We start from the raw sequence: 19,563 nt of genomic DNA, 5'->3' as shown, positions 1-19,563 counted from the left end.
CTCCCTTTCGGGTACCAGTTCCAGTCCCAGTTGCTCCACTTCTGATTCAGCTCCCTGCTAATTCCCCTGGGAAAGCAACAGAATATAGTCCAAATGAATGGGCCCCTGCATGCACATGGGAGACCCAGCCATTGTGGCCAACTGATGAATGAACCAGCAGATGAAAGCTGTCTCTCTCTGTCTCTCCCTCTCTCTAGATAATTCTGCCTTGCAAATAAAAAAAATGAATCTAGGAAGGAAGGAAAGAGGGTGAGAGCAAGGAAGAGAAGGAAAGAGGTTAAGGTGGGAAGTATGATCTTAAAACTGTATATATGAAACAAGAGAAATTTAGAAAAATAAAATATTGGAAAAAGATATAATATAAAAAATAGTAGAAGAAAGTACTGAACTTAAATTTGAAAAAATTACACGTGGAAATAGCCTCCATTATCTTTTTCATTCTAGAAAATTGGAAAAAAAATTAACAATTTTCTGATGATAACTAGAAGATGAAAAACATCTAAGGAGACCCAGCATAATACTTAACTGTAGAAATCTCATTGCAAAGGCCAGTTCAATTTTTATATCTTATTAAATGCTGATATAAGTGGAATAAGAATGAACACATCCTAAGATATTTGTAATCCACTTAGGGAAAACATTTTAGGAGAAATGGTTGTAAGTTTAATATACAAAGGCAACTATTATTAAAATAATTACTGGGAGTGCAGTGGAGGATGGCCCAAGTGCTTGGGCCCTGCACCCCATGGGAGACCAGGAGAAGCACCTGGCTCCCAGCTTCGGATCAGCGTGATGCACCGGCCGCAGCGGCCATTGGAGGGTGAACCAACGGCAAAGGAAGACCTTTCTCTCTGTCTGTCTCTCTCTCTGCCCACTCTGCCTGTCAAAAACAAAAAACAAAACAAAAAAAAAAACAAAAAACACCAAATTAATATTATTGTCTACAATGCAAATATTACTTTTTATTAATGTTGTTAAATATGTAAATTCCAGAGTTTACTAGCATATTACCATTTACTTAACCAAAGTATTGAGTTTTTAATATATAGGCACATGTATACATATACGTACATAGATACAGAGGAGATGGACAGAGATTCAGAGAAAAAATCCATTGCTATACAGTGCATGAATGTTAGCAAAAAACAAGAAATTTAGGTGCCAACATTGTGGGAGATGTGAATGGAGTTCTAGCTCTTGGCCTTGTCCTGGCCCAGCTTTGGCAAGTGCAGGCATTTGGGAAATGAATTAATGAATGGAAGATCTCTCTCTCTCTCTCTCTCTCTCTCTCTCTGTCTCTCTCTCTCTCTCCTTTTTCTCTGTTACTCTGACTTTTAAGTAAGTAAATAATTAAATAAATAGCTATTTTAAAAAGGAAAAATTCATTAAAGGGTAGCAGTATGGCATCCAGATCACACGGAGAAAGAGGGAACAGAGAATGAATCCAAAGGGCTAGTGAAATATTTTACACTTGTGAAATGAGCAACATCTCAGAGAGAAACTGACTACAGGAATTCTTCATCTCAATAACAGGTTTTCCTTGGACATTCAATGACAGAAAAGTTTTAAGAATGAAAATATATGACGGGGTCTGTTCTGTGGCATAGTGGGTAAAGCTGCCATCTGCAGTGCCGGCATCCCATATGGGTGCCGGTGATGAGTCGTGGCTGCTCCACTTCCAATCCAGCTCTCTACTATGGCCTGGGAAAGCAATGAAAGATGGCCCGAGTCCTTGGCCTCTGCACCAGCGTGGGAGACCTGGAAGAAGCCCCTGGCTCCTGGCTTCAGATCAGTGCAGCTGCAGCCAGAATCAGAAGATGGAAAATCTCTCTTCCTCTCCTTCTCTTTCTGTGTAACTCTGACTTTCAAATTAATAAATAAATCTAAAAAAAGAAAGTACACAAAAAGAAAATTATAACAATTAGAGTATGAGAGATGTGGAGTCCAGAAAGAACTCCATCCAGGTCTCCCACATGTGTGGGAGAGACTCAAGTATTTGAAGCATCATGTGCTGCCTCCCAGAACATTAGCAGGAAAATGGATCAAAAGGCAGAGGCAGGAGCTGATTCTAGGAAATCTGATGTGCAAAATGCCTATTGATTGTTGTCTAGAATGTTAGTACTTCATGCCCATATTGCCTCATGGTGTTGACATGATGACTTGCATGGAGACTGCTACTTGACTATAGTCTGGTGATTTGTTTCAGAAGGCCTTGGCCAAGAGACACTGTCCCAGACATGGTAGAGACTGTTCCATCTACCAATCAGCATTGATCAATCCAAAATGAATAATTGAAATAAAATAGGAATCAATATTAAAGCACTTAGTATCTTGGTGTTTAACTGTGGCCAAAGGCTTCTCTGCCTTTGGTTATTGAATTAAGAGTCTAGAGTTCTGGAGAAAATAATCTAAACACTCCAGTAAAAGAGGCATAAAAGTTTTCCTCTTAGTGTTTATTAGCTACCAGGAAAAAAAAAAAAGATATAGAGACATTATTGAAATTGCAACAACAATTCTGTTTAATCACTTCCCATTATATACCCATCGATTCTTCGTAGGGAAAAAAGTTTTAACTGCTTATATCTGGTACAGAATATTGCTTTTATATAACTAAACACAAAAAACTATATATTCATTAAAAAATGTAAATACATACAGACTTAAAGTAGTTGGTAAAAATAATTGTCATTGTTTCACTATATGAACTATCAATTATAAAAACAGGAATTAGTCTTGGTATTTTATTGAGCATGGGAATTTAATTGTTGATTTAATTGCAGAAGTGGTATGGGCTAAATATTAAAATAAACTTGTATTTACTAATTTCATATTTCCTTTCCATGTTCTAAAAGATGAGAAAAAATTAGTTTGACATGAATCTTTGGGAGTAAGTAGGTAATTAATTACTTGCTACACTGCTACATTTGAATATGTTTGTTCAAGGTAAAGAGGTAGAGTTTGTTTAAAAATAAATATAGATAATATTATGAATTAATAATGGAATAATTTTTATAAGATGCCAGTGAAAATACTGTTTCAGTACTAGTTATAGCATCACTTCACATTGGACAACACATTAAGGACAGATCCCACATGAGATGTAAGTACACAGTGACTCCTGTTGTTGACTTAACAATTTGACACTCTTGTTTATGGCGTCAGGAATCTCCCTAGGCTCTAGTCATGAGTTGCCAAGGCTATGGAAGCCTTTAGGGTTCGCCGACTTCGCTCTTATTCTGACAGGGTCATAGTCAAAGTGGAAGTTCTCTCCTCCCTTCAGAGAAAGGTACCTCCTTCTTTAATGGCCCCGTTCTTTCCACTGGGGTCTCACTCACAGAGATCTTTCATTTAGGTCTTCTTTTTATTTTTCCCCAGAGTGTCTTGGCTTTCCATGCCTACAATACTCTCATGGGCTCTTGAGCAAGATCCGAATGCCTTAAGGGCTGATTCTGAGGCCAGAGTGCTATTTAGGACACCTGCCATTCTATGAGTCTGCTATGTATCCCGCTTCCCGTGATGGATCCTTCTCTCCCTTTTTGATTCTATCAGCTAGTATTAGCAGACACTAGTTTTGTTTAAGTGATCCCTTTGACTCTTAGACCTATCAGTGTGATCAATTGTGAACTGAAGATGATCACTTGGACTAGTGAGATGGCATTGGTACATGCCACCTTGATGGGATTGTATTGGAATCCCCTGGCACATTTCTAGCTCCACCATTTGGGGCAAGTCTAATTGAGCATGTCCCCAATTGTACATCTCCTCCCTCTCTTTTTCCCACTCTTATATTTAACAGGGATCACTTTTTGGTTAAAATTTAAACACCTAAGAATAATTGTGTGTTAATTACAGAGTTCAACCGATAGTACTAGAACAAAAAAAATACTAAAATGGATAAAGTATTACATTGTACATCAACAGTCAGGACAAGAGCTGATCAAGTCACTGTTTCTCATAGTGTCCAATTCACTTCAACAGATTTCCCATTTGGTGTTCAGTTAGTTGTCACCGATCAGGGAAAACATATGATATTTGTCCCTTTGGGACTGGCTTAATTCACTCAGCATGATGTTTTCCAGATTCCTCCATCTTGTTGCAAATGACCGGATTTCATTATTTTTTACTGCTGTATAGTATTCTATAGAGCACACGTCCCATAATTTCTTTATCTAGTCTATTATTGATGGGCATTTGGGTTGGTTCCAGGTCTTAGCTATTGTGAATTGAGCTGCAATAAACATTAATGTGCAGACGTCCTTAATGTGTTGTCCAATGAAATGAATGCTATAGCTAGTACTAAAACAGTATTTTTACACTTTGTGTTTCTGTGTGGGTGCAAACTGATGAAATCTTTACTTAGTATATACTGAATTGATCTTCTGTATATAAAGATAATTGGAAATGAAAAAAAAACTTGGTATTAAATTGGAAATAGCATAGAACATTAATCAATTTAAAAAAAAATCATGTAGGATCTCTGTCCTTAATGTGCTGTACATTGTGATTTAATGCTATAACTAGTACTCCAATAGTATCTTTCACTTTGTGTTGCTATATGGGGGCAAACTGTTGAAATCTTTACTTAATATAAACTAAACTGATCTTCTGTATATATATAAAGAGAATTGAAAATGAATCTTGTTGTGAATGGAAGGAGAGAGGGAGCGGGAAAGGGGAGGGTTGCATGTGGGAGGGAAGTTATGGCGGGGGGGAAAGCCATTGTAATCCATAAGCTGTACTTTGGAAATTTATATTCATTAAATAAAAGTTAAAAAAAAGTAAATATACCTGACCAGATCATGTTTTATACATTTTATTCTTCCATATTTGATGCAATTTCCTTTTTCAGTATTTCTCAGATCATTAATGTAAATTAGAGTACAATAGTATTTTTTTTTGTTTAACCATTTTATCCTACTAAGGCTTCCATTTATTTAGATTTCCACTGAAAATCTCAGTACATTCTGACATTTTAAATTAATTCTGTACTGATGAAGATTATCAAATATTTTAATAACATTTAATACATAATAAATTAATGTATATTTTGCTATTTCATATGCAAAAAAATATGGTATTGAAGACAGCTTGGGGACATGGCCATGAGGTCCATGAGAAACTTTGTCAAAAGAGGGCCCAATTTTATTCTACCGTCAACCAAAGCCTCAGATGGCAATTATATCCATGTCCTATTCACAGGTTCTCTGTTCAATATCTCTCTGATATTAAAACATAACTAAGCCTCTGGCTCATATCTTTGTTTCTAACTTGGCCATTTAATAAGGGATGATTTAAAAAAATTTTTTTTATTTATTTGAGTTAGACAGTGAGAGAGAGAGACAAAGAGAAAGGTCTTTCTTCCATTGGTTCACACCCCCCAAATGGCCACTATGGCCGGAGCTACACAGATCTGAAGCCAGAAGCCAGGTGCTTCTTCCTGGTCTCCCATGAGGGTGCAGGCACCCAAGCACTTGGACCATCCTCCACTGCCTTCCCTGGGCCACAGCAGAGAGCTGGACTGGAACAGGAGCAGCCAGGACTAGAACCCAGCGCCCATATAGGATGCCAGCACCTCAGGCGGAGGATTAGCCAAGTGAGCCACGGTGCCAGCCCCAAGGGATGATTCTAATTTCAGGCATTTCAACATTTATGATTAGGAAGTCGAAGAGAAAGGTGTAAAATATAATGGTTAAATAAATTATTGGAGCTAAAACTCTAGGGATGGGGGCAAATATGAGTCCTGGATACTTCGCTTTCAATCCAACTTCCTGCTAATGTGCCTGGAGAGAAAGCAGAAGATGGTCTAAGTACTGGGGCTCTTGAAACCCATGTGGGAGACATGGATGGAGTTCCTGGCTCCTGGCTTCAGCCTAGGCCAGATTGGTTGCTACAGCCATTTGAGGAGTGAACCAGTAAACAAGTGCAAGATCTGTTTCTCCCTATCAGTATGCCTTTCAAATGAATAAACTTAAAAAATAACCTATAGAATTGGAAAGAGGTCTCCAAATCTGGAAAAAAGGGCTAGGAGAAAGAAGCCAGAAAAGCAGACAGCAGTACTCTATCGTTACATGGTCCTTGTCATATGAAATTCATATATGTGGTTGGGTGTAGTGAAAATATACATATTTTCCTCTGGGTTAGGGACATTTATTGGTTTGCCAAACTGATATTCATTCATTCTTCTATAAGTCAAATTTCTTTTGTGACACTACAATTCCTCCATTATTTTCTTTTTTTTTTTTTAAGGTTTTATTTATTTATTTGACAGGTAGAGTTACAGGCAATGAGAGACAGAGAGACAAAAAGAAAGTTCTTCCTTCTGTTTGTTCACTCCCCAGATGGTCGCAACAACTGAAGCTGGGCCGATCCAAAGCCAGGAGCCAGGTGCTTCTTCCAGGTCACCCATGCGAGTGCAGGGGCCCAAAGACCTGGACCATCTTCCACTGCTTTCCCAGGTCACAGCAGAGAGCAGGACTGGAACAGAAGCAACTGGGACTAGAACGCAGTACCCATATGGGATGCCGACGCTGTAGGCTGATGATTAACCTAGGGCACCACAGCGCCAGTCCCTTGTTTTTTTGTTTTGTTTTGTTTTTAATCCATTACTTTCTTTTTTTTTGATTTGTTTTTTTAATTGAACTTTTATTTAATGAATATAAATTTCCAAAGTACAGCTTATGGATTACAATGGCTACCCCCCTCCCATAATTTCCCTCCCACCCGCAACCCTCCCCTTTCCCGCTCCCTCTCCCTTTCCATTCACATCAAGATTCATTTTCAATTCTCTTTATATTCAGAAGATCAGTTTAGTTTATATTAAGTAAAGATTTCAACAGTTTGCCCCCATATAGCAACACAAAGTGAAAAAATACTGTTGGAGTACTAGTTATAGCATTAAATAACAGTGTACAGCACATTAAAGACAGAGATCCTACATGATATTTTTTTAAAAACTAATTAATTTTCTATGCCATTTCCAATTTAACACCAGTTTTTTTTCATTTCCAATTATCTTTATGTACAGAAGATTGATTCTGTATATAATTAGTAAAGATTTCATCAGTTTGCACCCACACAGAAACACAAAGTGTAAAAATACTGTTTCAGTACTAGTTATAGCATCACTGCACATTAGACAACACATTAAGGACAGATCCCATATGAGATGTAAGTACACAGTGACTCCTGTTGCTGACTTAACAATTTGACACTCTTTATGGCGTCAGTAATCTCCCTAGGCTCTAGTCATGAGTTGCCAAGGCTATGCAAGTCTTTAGGGTTCGCCACCTTCTTATTTTGGCTATGCTATTACAGAAAAATGTTAGCCATCTCTTTTATAAGGTCTAAAGATTAAATTGTGTGTCCTACAGATTCCTTCATAATAGAATTAGTTTCCTACTAAAGCCCACCAGATTATTATCAAGCTCCTTCTGTCAGATTCTATTTGCCTCTCAATCAGAAAACTTAATTGTAGCTTAGAGAGCACCTTTCTTAGCTCCTCTAATAATGACTCTGTCCTTTGTTCTAGACCCTGTCTAGCGCACTTGGGCCTCATTCCTTTGTAATCATAACCTCTACTCTACCACCAATGGATCTACTCCCAACCTGTGTGTACTGATGGTCCTCTTCCCCACTTAATGCTGTATAATTGTTCAAACCTGGTAAATGCCACTCTTAGGATCATTGGTTACTATCCTCACTCTGTCTTTTATGACCTTGTCTAAATATGATCAGAGTCGGCAAACTTGGAAGGCTTCCATAGCCTTGGCAACTCATGACGACAGCCTAGGGTGGTTACTGGCGCCATAAACTAGAGTGTCAATTTGTTGGGTCAACAACAGGAGCCACTGTGCACTTGCTCCTCATGTGGGATCTCTGTCCTTAATGTGCTGTACATTTTGATTTAATGCTCTAACTAGTACTCAAACAGTATGTTTCACTTTGTGTTTCTATGTGGGTGGAAATTGTTGAAATCTTTATACTAAATTGATCTTCTGTATATAAAGAGAATTGAAAATGAATCTTGATGCAAATGGAAAGGGAGAGGGAGCGGGAGAGGGGAGGGTTGCGGGTGGGAGGGAAGTTATGGGAGGGGGAAGCCATTGTAATCCATAAGCTGTACACTGGAAATTTATATTCATTAAATAAAAGTAAAAAAAAATTATAAAAAAAAGGTATACCATGCCAACAGTAATGAAAAAGATCAGACATAGCCATCTTAATATCAGACAACATAAACTTTACCACAAAAACTGTTAGAAGAGACAAAGAGGGGCACTATATAATGATTAAGGGATCCATTCAACAGGAAGCTATAACGATTATCAATGTATATACACCTAATTACAGGGCACCAGTTTATTTAAAAGACTTGTTAAGGGACTTAAAGGGAGACTTAGACCCCAATACAATAGTACTGGGGGACTTCAATACTCCACTCTCAGAGATAGACAGATCAACAGGACAGAAGATCAAAAAGGAGACAGTAGATTGAAATGACGCTATAGCCCAAATGGATCTAACAGATATCTACAGAACTTTTCATCCTACACAGAAAGAATTTACGTTCTTCTCAGCAGTACATGGAACCTTCTCTAGGATTGACCACGTACTAGGCCATAAAGCAAGTCTCAGCAAATTCAAAAGAATTAGAATCATACCAATGCAGCTTCTCAGACCACAAAGGAATGAAATTGGAAATTAGCAACTCGGGAATCCCTAGAGCATGTGCAAACACATGGAGATTGAACAACATGCTTCTGAATGAACAATGGGTCATAGAAGAAATCAAAAGAGAAATCAAAAACTTTCTGGAAGTAAATGAGGATAAAAGCACAACATACCAATGCCTATGGGATACAACAAAAGAGGAAAGTTTATGTCAGTAGGTGCCTACATCAAGAAATTGGAAAGGCACCAAATAGATGAGCTTTCAAGTCATCTCAAGGATCTAGAAAACCTGCAGCAAACCAAACCCAAACCCAGTAGGAGAAGAGAAATAATTAAAATCAAAGAAGAAATCAACAGGATTGAATCCAAAAATACATTACCAAAAAATCAGCCAAACAAGGAGCTGGTTTTTTGAAAAAATAAACAAAATTGACACCCCATTGGCCCAACTAACTAAAAAAAGAAGAGAAAAGACCCAAATCAATAAAATCAAAGATGAAAATGGAAACATAACAACAGACACCACAGAAAAAAAAAAGAATCATCAGCAATTACTACAAGGACTTTTATGCCAGCAAACAGGGAAATCTATCAGAAATGGACAGATTCTTGGACACATACAACCTACCTAAATTGAGCCAGGAAGACATAGAAAACTTAAACAGACCCATAACTGACACAGAAATTGAAACAGTAATAAAGGCCCTCCCAACAAAGAAAAGCCCAGGACCAGATGGATTCACTGCTGAGTTCTACCAGACATTTAGAGAAGAACTAACTCCAGTTCTTCTCAAATTATTCAAAACAATCGAAAAAGAGGGAATCCTCCCAAATTCTTTCTATGAAGCCAGCATAACCTTAATTCCTAAGCCGGAAAAAGATGCAGCATTGAAAGAGAATTACAGACCAATATCCCTGATGAACATAGATACAAATATCCTCAATAAAATTCTGGCCAATAGAATGCAACAACACATAAGAAAGATCATCCACCCAGACCAAGTGGGATTTATCCCTGGTATGCAGGGATGGTTCAATGTTCGCAAAACAATCAATGTGATACACCACAGAGTGTTGTTTAGGACATCTGCCATTCTAACAGACTGCAGAAGAAAAACCATATGATTCTCTCAATAGACACAGAGAAAGCATTTGGTAAAATACAACACCCTTTCATGATGAAAACTCTAAGCAAGCTGGGTATGGAAGGAACATTCCTCAATACAATCAAAGCAGATTATGAAAAATCCACGAAAACATCCTATTGAATGGGGAAAAGTTGGAAGCATTTCCACTGAGATCTGGTACCAGACAGGGATGCCCAATCTCACCACTGCTATTCAATATAGTTCTGGAAGTTTTAGCCAGAGCTATTAGGCAAGAAAAAGAAATTAAAGGGATACAAATTGGGCAGGAAGAACTCAAACTATCCCTCTTTGCAGATGATATGATTCTTTATTTAGGGGACCCAAAGAACTCTACTAAGAGACTATTGGAACTCATAGAAGAGTTTGGCAAAGTAGCAGGATATAAAATCAATGCACAAAAATCAACAGCCTTTGTATACGCACGCAATGCCACGGCTGAGGGAGGACTTCTAAGATCAATCCCATTCACAATAGCTACAAAAACAATCAAATACCTTGGAATAAACTTAACCAAGGACATTAAAGTTCTCTACGATGAGAATTACAAAACCTTATAGAAAGAAATAGAAGAGGATACCAAAAAATGGAGAAATCTTCCATGCTTATGGATTGGAAGAATCAATATCATCAAAATGTCTATTCTCCCAAAAGCAATTTATAGATTCAATAAAATACCAATCAAGATACCGAAGGCATTCTTCTCAGATCTGGAAAAAATGATGCTGAAATTCATATGGAGACACAGAAGACCTCGAATAGCCAAAGCAATCTTGTACAACAAAAGCAAAGCTGGAGGCATCACAATACAAGATTTCAGGGCATACTGCAGGCCAGTTGTTATCAAAACAGCATGGTACTGGTACAGAAACAGATGGATAGACCAATGGAACAGAATAGAAACACCAGAAATCAATCCAAACATATACAGCCAACTTATATTTGATCAAAGATCCAAAACTAATCCCTGGAATAAGGATAGTCTATTCAATAAATGGTGCTGGGAAAATTGGATTTCCACGTGCAGAAGCTTGAAGCAAGACCCCTACCTTTCACCTTACACAAAAATTCACTCAACATGGATTAAAGACTTAAATCTACAACACGAAACCATCAAATTATAGGAGAGCACTGGAGAAACTCTGCAAGATATAGGTACAGGCAAAGACTTCTTGGAAAATACTCCAGCAGCACAGGCAGTCAAAACCAAAATTAACATTTGGGATTGCATCAAATTGAGAAGTTTCTGTACTTCAAAAGAAACAGTCAGGAGAGTGAAGAGGCAACCGACAGAATGGGAAAAAATATTTGCAAACTATACTATAGATAAAGGGTTGATAACCAGAATCTACAAAGAAATCAAGAAACTCCACAACAACAAAACAAACAACCCACTTAACAGATGGGTCAAGGACCTCAATAGACATTTTTCGAAAGAGGAAATCCAAATGGCCAACAGACACATGAAAAAATGTTCAAGATCACTAGCAATCAGAGAAATGCAAATCAAAACCACAATGAGGTTTCACCTCACCCTGGTGAGAATGGCTCACATTCAGAAATCTACCAACAATAGATGCTGGAGAAGATGTGGGGGAAAAGGGACACTAACCCACTGTTGGTGGGAATGCAAACTGGTTAAGCCACTATGGAAGTCAGTCTGGAGATTCCTCAGAAACCTGAACATAACACTACCATACAACCCAGCCATCCCACTCCTTGGAATTTACCTAAAGGAAATTAATTTGGCAAATAAAAAGCCATCTGCACATAAATGTTTATTGCAGCTCAATTCACAATAGCTAAGACCTGGAACCAACCCAAATGCCCATCAACAGTAGACTGGATAAAGAAATTATGGGACATGATCTCCATAGAATACTATACAGCAATAAGAAACAATGAAACCCGGTCATTTGCAACAAGATGGAGGAATCTGGAACACATCATGCTGAGTGAATTAAGCCAGTCCCAAAGAGACAAATATCATTTGTTTTCCCTGATCGGTGACAACTGAGCACCAAAGGGGAAACCTGTTGAAGTGAAATGGACACTATAAGAAACAATGACCTGATCAGCTCTTGTTCTGACTCTAGATGTACAATGTAATACTTATCCTTTTTAGTATTTGTTGTTGTTGTTGTTCTAGTACTAGTGGTTGAACTTTGTAATTAACACACAATTATTCTTAGGTCCTTAAATTGTAACTGAAAAGTGATCCCTGTTAAATATAAGAGTGGGAAAAAGAGAGGGAGGAGATGTACAATTTGGGACATGCTCAATCCATTACTTCCTTATTTATTAGGTATTCACATATTCATTGATAATGAGTATTCATTACCTACAGCTAAAATTATACTGTAATATCTTTTGTGTTCTGATTGGAGTTGATCTCACCCTCCAATTGCTGCCGCGGCCGGCGCGCTGCGGCTGGTGCACTGCGCTGATCCGAAGTCAGGAGCCAGATTCTTCTACTGGTCTCCTATGCAGGTGCAGGGCCCAAGGACTTGGGCCATCCTCCACTGCACTCCCGGGCCACAGCAGAGAGCTGACCTGGAAGAGGGGCAACGGGGACAGAATCCGGCACCCGTATCGGGACTATAACCAGGGGTGCAGGCACCACAGGTGGAGGATTAGCCTACTGAGCCGTGGCACTGGCCTCTGATTGTAGTTGACTCTGTCCCTCAGTGAAAGAGTGGGTATGAAAACATTTCTTGGCCAATCAAAAGTATTAAGAGATTGAAAAGCTTCTACCTACTTTTATTGATTGGAAGATAATTACTTGACATAAGGTAGGAAAAGGGGTTTTATAAAATATTTTAATAGTAATAACTAATAGAAAAATCATGATTTCCTTTGGAATAATAACTATAAAAATAATTTTGGAGTTGCTGAGGTATATTAAGTAGAAAGTTTTACAAGGCAATTAATTCATTCAGAGGAATTATAAAGCAGGAGATGTCAAAAGATTCAATTAATGGTATTACTCGAGCCTGTGGCATAGCCCAAATGAAAATGCCAAACAGAACGTGAACCTTGTTTTATAAAGCTGTAATATATCATTATTGCTAAAGAGAGTTTGAGCTTATGAGTCTATTTTCCATTATAGAGAATCCAAACATTTTTTAATATTAATGATAAAATAATTATTCATTGCTTAAAATTATTAACTTTATTTCAATAATGAAATAATGTTGAGCAAGTCTCCATTATAATACAACTAACTTTATTAATCTATGAGGTAACTGTAATAATTTAAAATATTTTAGAAATCACCAGGAAATAAAATATTCAACCTTAGTCAAAGATACAGCCTCACTGCATAGTAAATATATGAAATCTAGAAAGGAAGAAAAGAAAGAAGGGAGGATGAAAGCAAGCAACAAGTGATACATCTATTATTTAGAGTCATTTAATCAAAAATTTCTTTGAAAAGCATACATATATCTGTTGTCATGTGGTATATATCAAAAATAAAAGTTTGAATTGCCATTTTTAATCCAACATGTTCCAACAAAATATTTTCATTCCATTCCCCCTTGTTTCATTGGTTTGAGAAGTTGCTCAATTCTCATGTATTTATGTAGTGTCCAAAGTTTATCTTGTGATTTAATTCTAACATCTTTGCATTGTGATCAGAAAAGTTACTTGATATGATTTCCATAGTTATTGAGATTTGTATTTGACCTACCATATTATCTATCCTTGAGAGTGCATCATTTGCTGCTTTAAAGAATATGTGTTATGAATTTGCTGGATGAAGTGCTCTGTATTTGTTGGCTGAAATAGTCAGTGATGCCTTTTAGGACCTAACGATCAAGTATACAATTTAATTTTGTGGTTCTCTTTGCTAATATTCTGTCTGGATTATCTGTTTACTTCTGAAAGTGGCATGTTAAAAGTCACCTACTAGAGGAGCCAGCGCTGTGGCTCAGTAGGTTAATCCTCTGCCTACAGCACTGGCATCCCATGTGGGCACTGGTTTGAGTCCCGGCTGCTTCTCTTCTGATACAGCTCTCTGCTATGGCCTGGGAAAGCAGTGGAAAATGGTTCAAGTGCTTGGGCGCCTGCACTCCTTTGGAGGACTCAGAAGAAGCTCCTGGCTGCTGGCTACAGATCCACCCAGCTCTGTCCGTTGTGGCCATTTAGGGAGTGAACAGCAGATGGAAGACATCTCTCTCTCTGCCTCTGCCTTTCTGTAACTCTGCCTCTCAAACAAATGAATAAAAATTAAAAAAAAAATAAATAAAGTCACCTACTAGTATTTTTTTGAAGTCTATCTTTCCCTTTCAGTCTTTGAGTGTTTTCTTTATGTATTTGAGCATTCCAGTATTGGTTGAATGTATATTTACAATTATTTCCTTATGCTGGGTAGAACACTTTATCATTATATTGTTGCACCCATGCTAAATGAAACTGAGAAGCGCCAAAGTTAAAATTTGACAGTCCTATATTGCCGGAGTTTGAACTCAGGCCCATGCCCTAAAGAACAATCAACTCTGAAGCTCAAAGTGACATTGCTTATAAAGACCATAACCACATGGAAGGGAGGGGGAATACATGGTTGCTAGGGTCAAGCTGACCTATGTGATAGTAATATTAAGTACAATCTTGACAATATAAATTGCTATCTTGACATTAGTCCAGGGGCTGCCTATCTGTATTTTATTTTATTTTATTTTATTTTATTTTAGAGGTAGAGTTACAGACAGTGACAGGGAGAGACATAGAGAAAGGTCTTCCTTCCGTTGGTTCACACCAAAAATGGCTGCTACGGCCAGAACTGAGCCAATCTGAAGCCAGGAGCCAGGTGCTTCTTCCTGGTCTCCTACACGGATGCAGGGCCCAAGAACTTGGGCCATCTTCCACTGCTTTCCGTGGCAGAGAGCTGGACTGGAAAAGGAGCAGCTGGGACTAGAACTGGCGCCAATTGTGGGATGCTGGCACTGCAGATGGAAGATTAACCTACTTCGCCAGGGTGTCAGCCCTGGCTATCTGTTTTAAGCTTAGCGATCGTGCTAGGGAATTTCTATGTTCTGCCATGCAGGATGTACTGTTTGGTTATTGTTTTAGCCTTAGACCATAGTCTTACGGTGGGGATGGGTGCTTTTTCAAGATTGAATCTTGCCTGTCTATAAAATGGAGTCCCTACTGTCAAGGTGTCACTTCAATATAATGACCTTTCTTGTCTTTCTTTATTGTGTTTGATTTAAAATCTATTTCATCTGATCAAAATATGGCTATTCCTCCTTTCTTTTGTGTATAATTTGAAAAGAACCCTTTATTCAATCTTTTTTTTTACTTGACAGAGTTAGACAGTGAGAGAGAGAGAGAGAGAGAGAGAGAGAGAGAGAGAGAAAGGTCTTCCTTCCGTTGGTTCATTCACCAAATGGGCGCTACAGCCAGAACTGCGCTGATCCGAAGCCAGGAGCCAGGTGCTTCCTCCTGGTCTCCCATGAGGGTGCAGGGACCCAAGCACTTGGACCATCCTCCACTGCCCTCCTGGGCCACAACAGAGAGCTGGACTGGAAGAGGAGCAACTGGGACCAGAACCTGGCACCCATATGGGATGCCAATGCCACAGGCGGAGGATTAATCAAGTGAGCCACGGCGCCGGCCCCCCTTTATTCCATCTTCCAAGACTTTTGGTTTAAGCATGACCTTAGAGTTAAATTACTTTTTTGTAAGTAGCATATAATTGGATCTTATTTTTGTTATTCATTTGGTCACTGTGTCTTTTAATTGGAATAATTAATCTCCTGACATTTAAGAGAGTTATTGATAGATAAAATGTTATTACTGACATTTTGATATTTATTTTATAGTTTTATTGTAGTTCCTTTCTTTCTTTCTCTAATAGTCACAATCTTCATTTGTGGTTAAGTGATGCTCTCTTGTTAAATGCTTTACTTCCTTGCCTATTATTTTTGTTAGGTCTGTTATAGATTTTGCTGTGTTGTTGCCATGAGGCTTACAAAAATATATTTTGTATGTGACAAGTTATTTTAAAATAATAACAACTTAATTATTATTATAAAGATAGGGGGAGAAGGGCTGGTATTTGGCCTAATGGTTAAGACCCTCATGTGATAACCCATATTCCATATTGGGGTGCTTCAGTTTGAGTCCTATCTTTATTCTCTATTTTAACTTCTTAATGCACAACGTGACAGGCAGCAAGTGACAACTCAAATAGTTGTGTCTCTAAAACTCTTGTGGGGGATATGTATTAAATTCACAGCCCCTGGCTTCAGCCTGGCTCAATATGTTATAGGCATATTTGAAGGGAAATTGATTTCTCTCTCTTTGTCCGAAATTAAAAGAAACCAGAAAATCCTAATAAATACTAAAAAAATTAACTTTACACTTGCACATAGCTCCTCTACAAATTTGGATACTTGATGTACCCTTTTATCTCTTACTATATGTACCTTTCTCTTAAAATTTTAATATTGTTACTTACAATTATTTTTATTTTCACTCTTCACACTACTTATCTTCACACAGAGTACATGGTATGTGCACTGCTTTTATATTACAGTGTTCTGATTTTGTCTATATTGCAATCTTTATAAGAGAGTCCTCTACCTTCAGATATTTTCTTCTCATTCATTACATCCTCTTTTTTCAGTTTGAAGAACACATTTAGCTCTTCATTTGTTATTATTATAAATAATATGTCATTAATATAAATGTACAATCTAAACTTTTATTGATTTTGTTATTTATTTGAAAGGAAGGGAGAGTGATATCTTCCACCCACTGGTTCACCCTCCAAATGCCTGAAACACTCAGGACTGGGCTAGGGTGAACCAGAACCTGGAACTCAGTAGTGGTTTCCTATGTGGGTGGCAGTGACTCAGTCACTTAAGCCATCAACTGATGCTTTCAAGAGTGCACATAAGGGTGCTGACATTGTAGCATAGCAGGTAAAGCAATGCCTGCAATGCCAGCATCCCATATGGGCACCAGTATGAATCCCAGCTGCTCCACATCTGATCCAGCTAATCCCTGTTAATGCATGTGGGAAAGCAGTGGAGGATGAACTAAGTACTTGGGCCCATATATCCACATGGGATAACTGGAAGAAGCTTCTGGCTCCTGGCTTTGCATCAGCCTAGATCTGTCATTGCAGCCATCTGGGGAGTGAACTAATGGATGGAAGATATTTCTTTCTATCTGTGTGTGTGTGTGTGCGTGTCTGAGATAGAGAGAGAGAGAGAGAAAGAGAGTGTGTGTGTGTCTCACTCTCTCTGTAAACCTTTCAAATAAAAAATAATTTTTTTTAAATGATAAAAAGAATGTACATTAGGAGGAAGCAGTAATCTGAAGTTAATGATTCAACTGCTGTGCCTGATGCTTTTTGCATGTTTTCCCATTCTGTCAGTAGCCTCTTCAATTTCCTGACTGTTTCTTTTGCAGTACAGAAACTTCTCAATTTGATGCAATCCCAATTGTTAATTTTGGCATGTTCTGCCTGTGCTTCCGGAGTCTTTTCCAAGAAGTCTTTGCCGGTGCCTATATCTTGCAGGCTTTCTCCAATGTTCTCTAATAATTTGATGGTGTCAGGTCGTAGATTTAAGTCTTTAATCCACGTTGAGTGAATTTTTGTGTAAGGTGAAAGGTAGGGGTCTTGCTTCAAGCTTCTGCACGTGGAAATCCAATTTTCCCAGCACCATTTATTGAATAGACTGTTCTTAATCCAGGGATTGGTTTTGGATCCTTGATCAAAAATAAGTTTAAGTTAAGTACAACTGCTGACCTTTAACTTTCCTGTATCTGGAAAGTTGTATCTTTCTCTATATTTACAAAGTTTTCTGATTTTATCACATTGATTATGCCTTCTACCACTATCTATCTATCTCCATCTCTCTATCAGATCTTTCTATATTATTAACTCATTTCTAATTCTGAAGTTCTTTGAGTTTTTGAAACAATTGTTTCAAAATTTTTATCTGAGCATTTAAAAATTTTAATTCCTAGATTGTTGGTTTCTGGCACTGCATTTGTGTGGTTCTGTGAGACCATGGTTCCCTATAAATTTTTGATACTTCCTGATGCATATCCTCTACACATTGAAGGATTAGTTAGAGTATTCTGATTGTATTTATAGCTCTCCTTCAAGAAATTCTAAGCAGTCTGTTTATTTCTTCTAGCCTTTAGATGATACCTAAAGTCTAGGGTTGCCTCAGGTCCATTGTTTGCGTCTTTCATTTTTCCAGTCCTACAATACTCCAAGCCCAGATCTGTACCAAATCCACATCAGTGTGTTGTTTAGGAACAGCTGGGGAGGTGCCTGGAAAGTGATATTCCATTCCACAGCCTCTTTTTGGGGCTGATGCAGGCTCAGATGTCTAGTACTACAGACATGAATGTCATGATTCTAGATCACACCGAGTCCATGGCTCGCTAAGAACAGAAAAGCCTGGGAGTAGGATCAAAGCACACCTTGCTATGATTTGTTTGCTGCTAATGTGGACACACTGCCCAGTGCCACTCTGGATAGGATTAAAACATATCACCTGAGGTCAGGCCACAGAACTACACTAGGCACTGAAGTAGGTCCAGAGGCTGTGTCTGTAGGACTTTGCCTGGGAACAGGTATCATTAGGATATGCCCAATGTTGGGTTTTAACAGTTTGACACTGATTTACACTGGTTTCCAAAAAAAGTCATGTTCGTCCTTGTGGTCTGTTCTATGATGTTACAGGGCTGAAAGAGGCAATATTTCAGCTGCCCAGACAGGCACTAGTTGGGGCACACTTGGGACTTACAGTCATTAGATCCAATGAGTCTTGAGAATACTCACCAAACCATGAGGCTGGTGGTTAACCACAATAAAACAAGCCCATTCCACCAGGACTCAGATCTTCACCTGCAGCAGGAGCAAATCCAGAGACTCTGTTCACAGAGCATGAACCATTAAGATCTGCCCAGTCATTCCTTTCTGTCAGTCCAAGGTTGGAGGAGGGTAGAGAAGCTGACCCCTTGGTCACCCAGATTTGGGTCTAGGTTTGGTCACGACTGGACCTCACAGTCAAAATCACATGAGTCTACATATCAGGTTTGTTTGAGGCAGATACTGCTATATATTGGAATGAATCCATGATTATAGCTAAGTACAGAGGCTGCTTGTGAGCACTAGCACAGGAATATGGGCCTTTGGATTTATTATATGCTAGGTCTCATGGAAGTAGATTTCTGTTCAGCTTTCTTCTGGTAGTTGAGGGAGAAGTTTGGGGAACAGAGGCAGATGCCAACTGGCTCTGGAGGGTCCAAAACCTCAATCTGCAGGTAAGGGTCTGTGGTTAGGGACCATGAAATCCATATCTAAGTTTCATGGAAGTACTCCAAGAGCTGGAATTTAAGCCTAAGGATTTGAACTTAATTCCCTCCTACTACCCCAAGCAAAAGGCTTCTTTCCATGATGCTGTACTACTTGGGCCTTTGGGAGGAATGAAGCAGGAAACTCTTTCTTTCTTGTTTTTTCAATAATATTTTCATTATTATTATAGTAAAAGAAAGCACCTGGATTCAATAGGGCTTCTGAAGGACTGGGTGCATGAGTAGCTGTTAAACTGTGGTCTCTGCGGGAGGAGGTCGCTGGAAAACCTTACTCAGATGCCATCTTGTTTCACATTCCATCTTGTGTTTTGATGACCTAACCAGAAATATTGATAATGTACACTGGGAATGCAGTGACTATCTGAATACATTTATCATGCCTTATTTGTAGAACTGTAGTTAA

The sequence above is a fragment of the Lepus europaeus genome, chromosome 12 (genome assembly GCF_033115175.1).
Source record: "Lepus europaeus isolate LE1 chromosome 12, mLepTim1.pri, whole genome shotgun sequence".
Lineage (NCBI taxonomy): Eukaryota > Metazoa > Chordata > Mammalia > Lagomorpha > Leporidae > Lepus > Lepus europaeus.
This window is presented reverse-complemented; position numbering follows the sequence as displayed.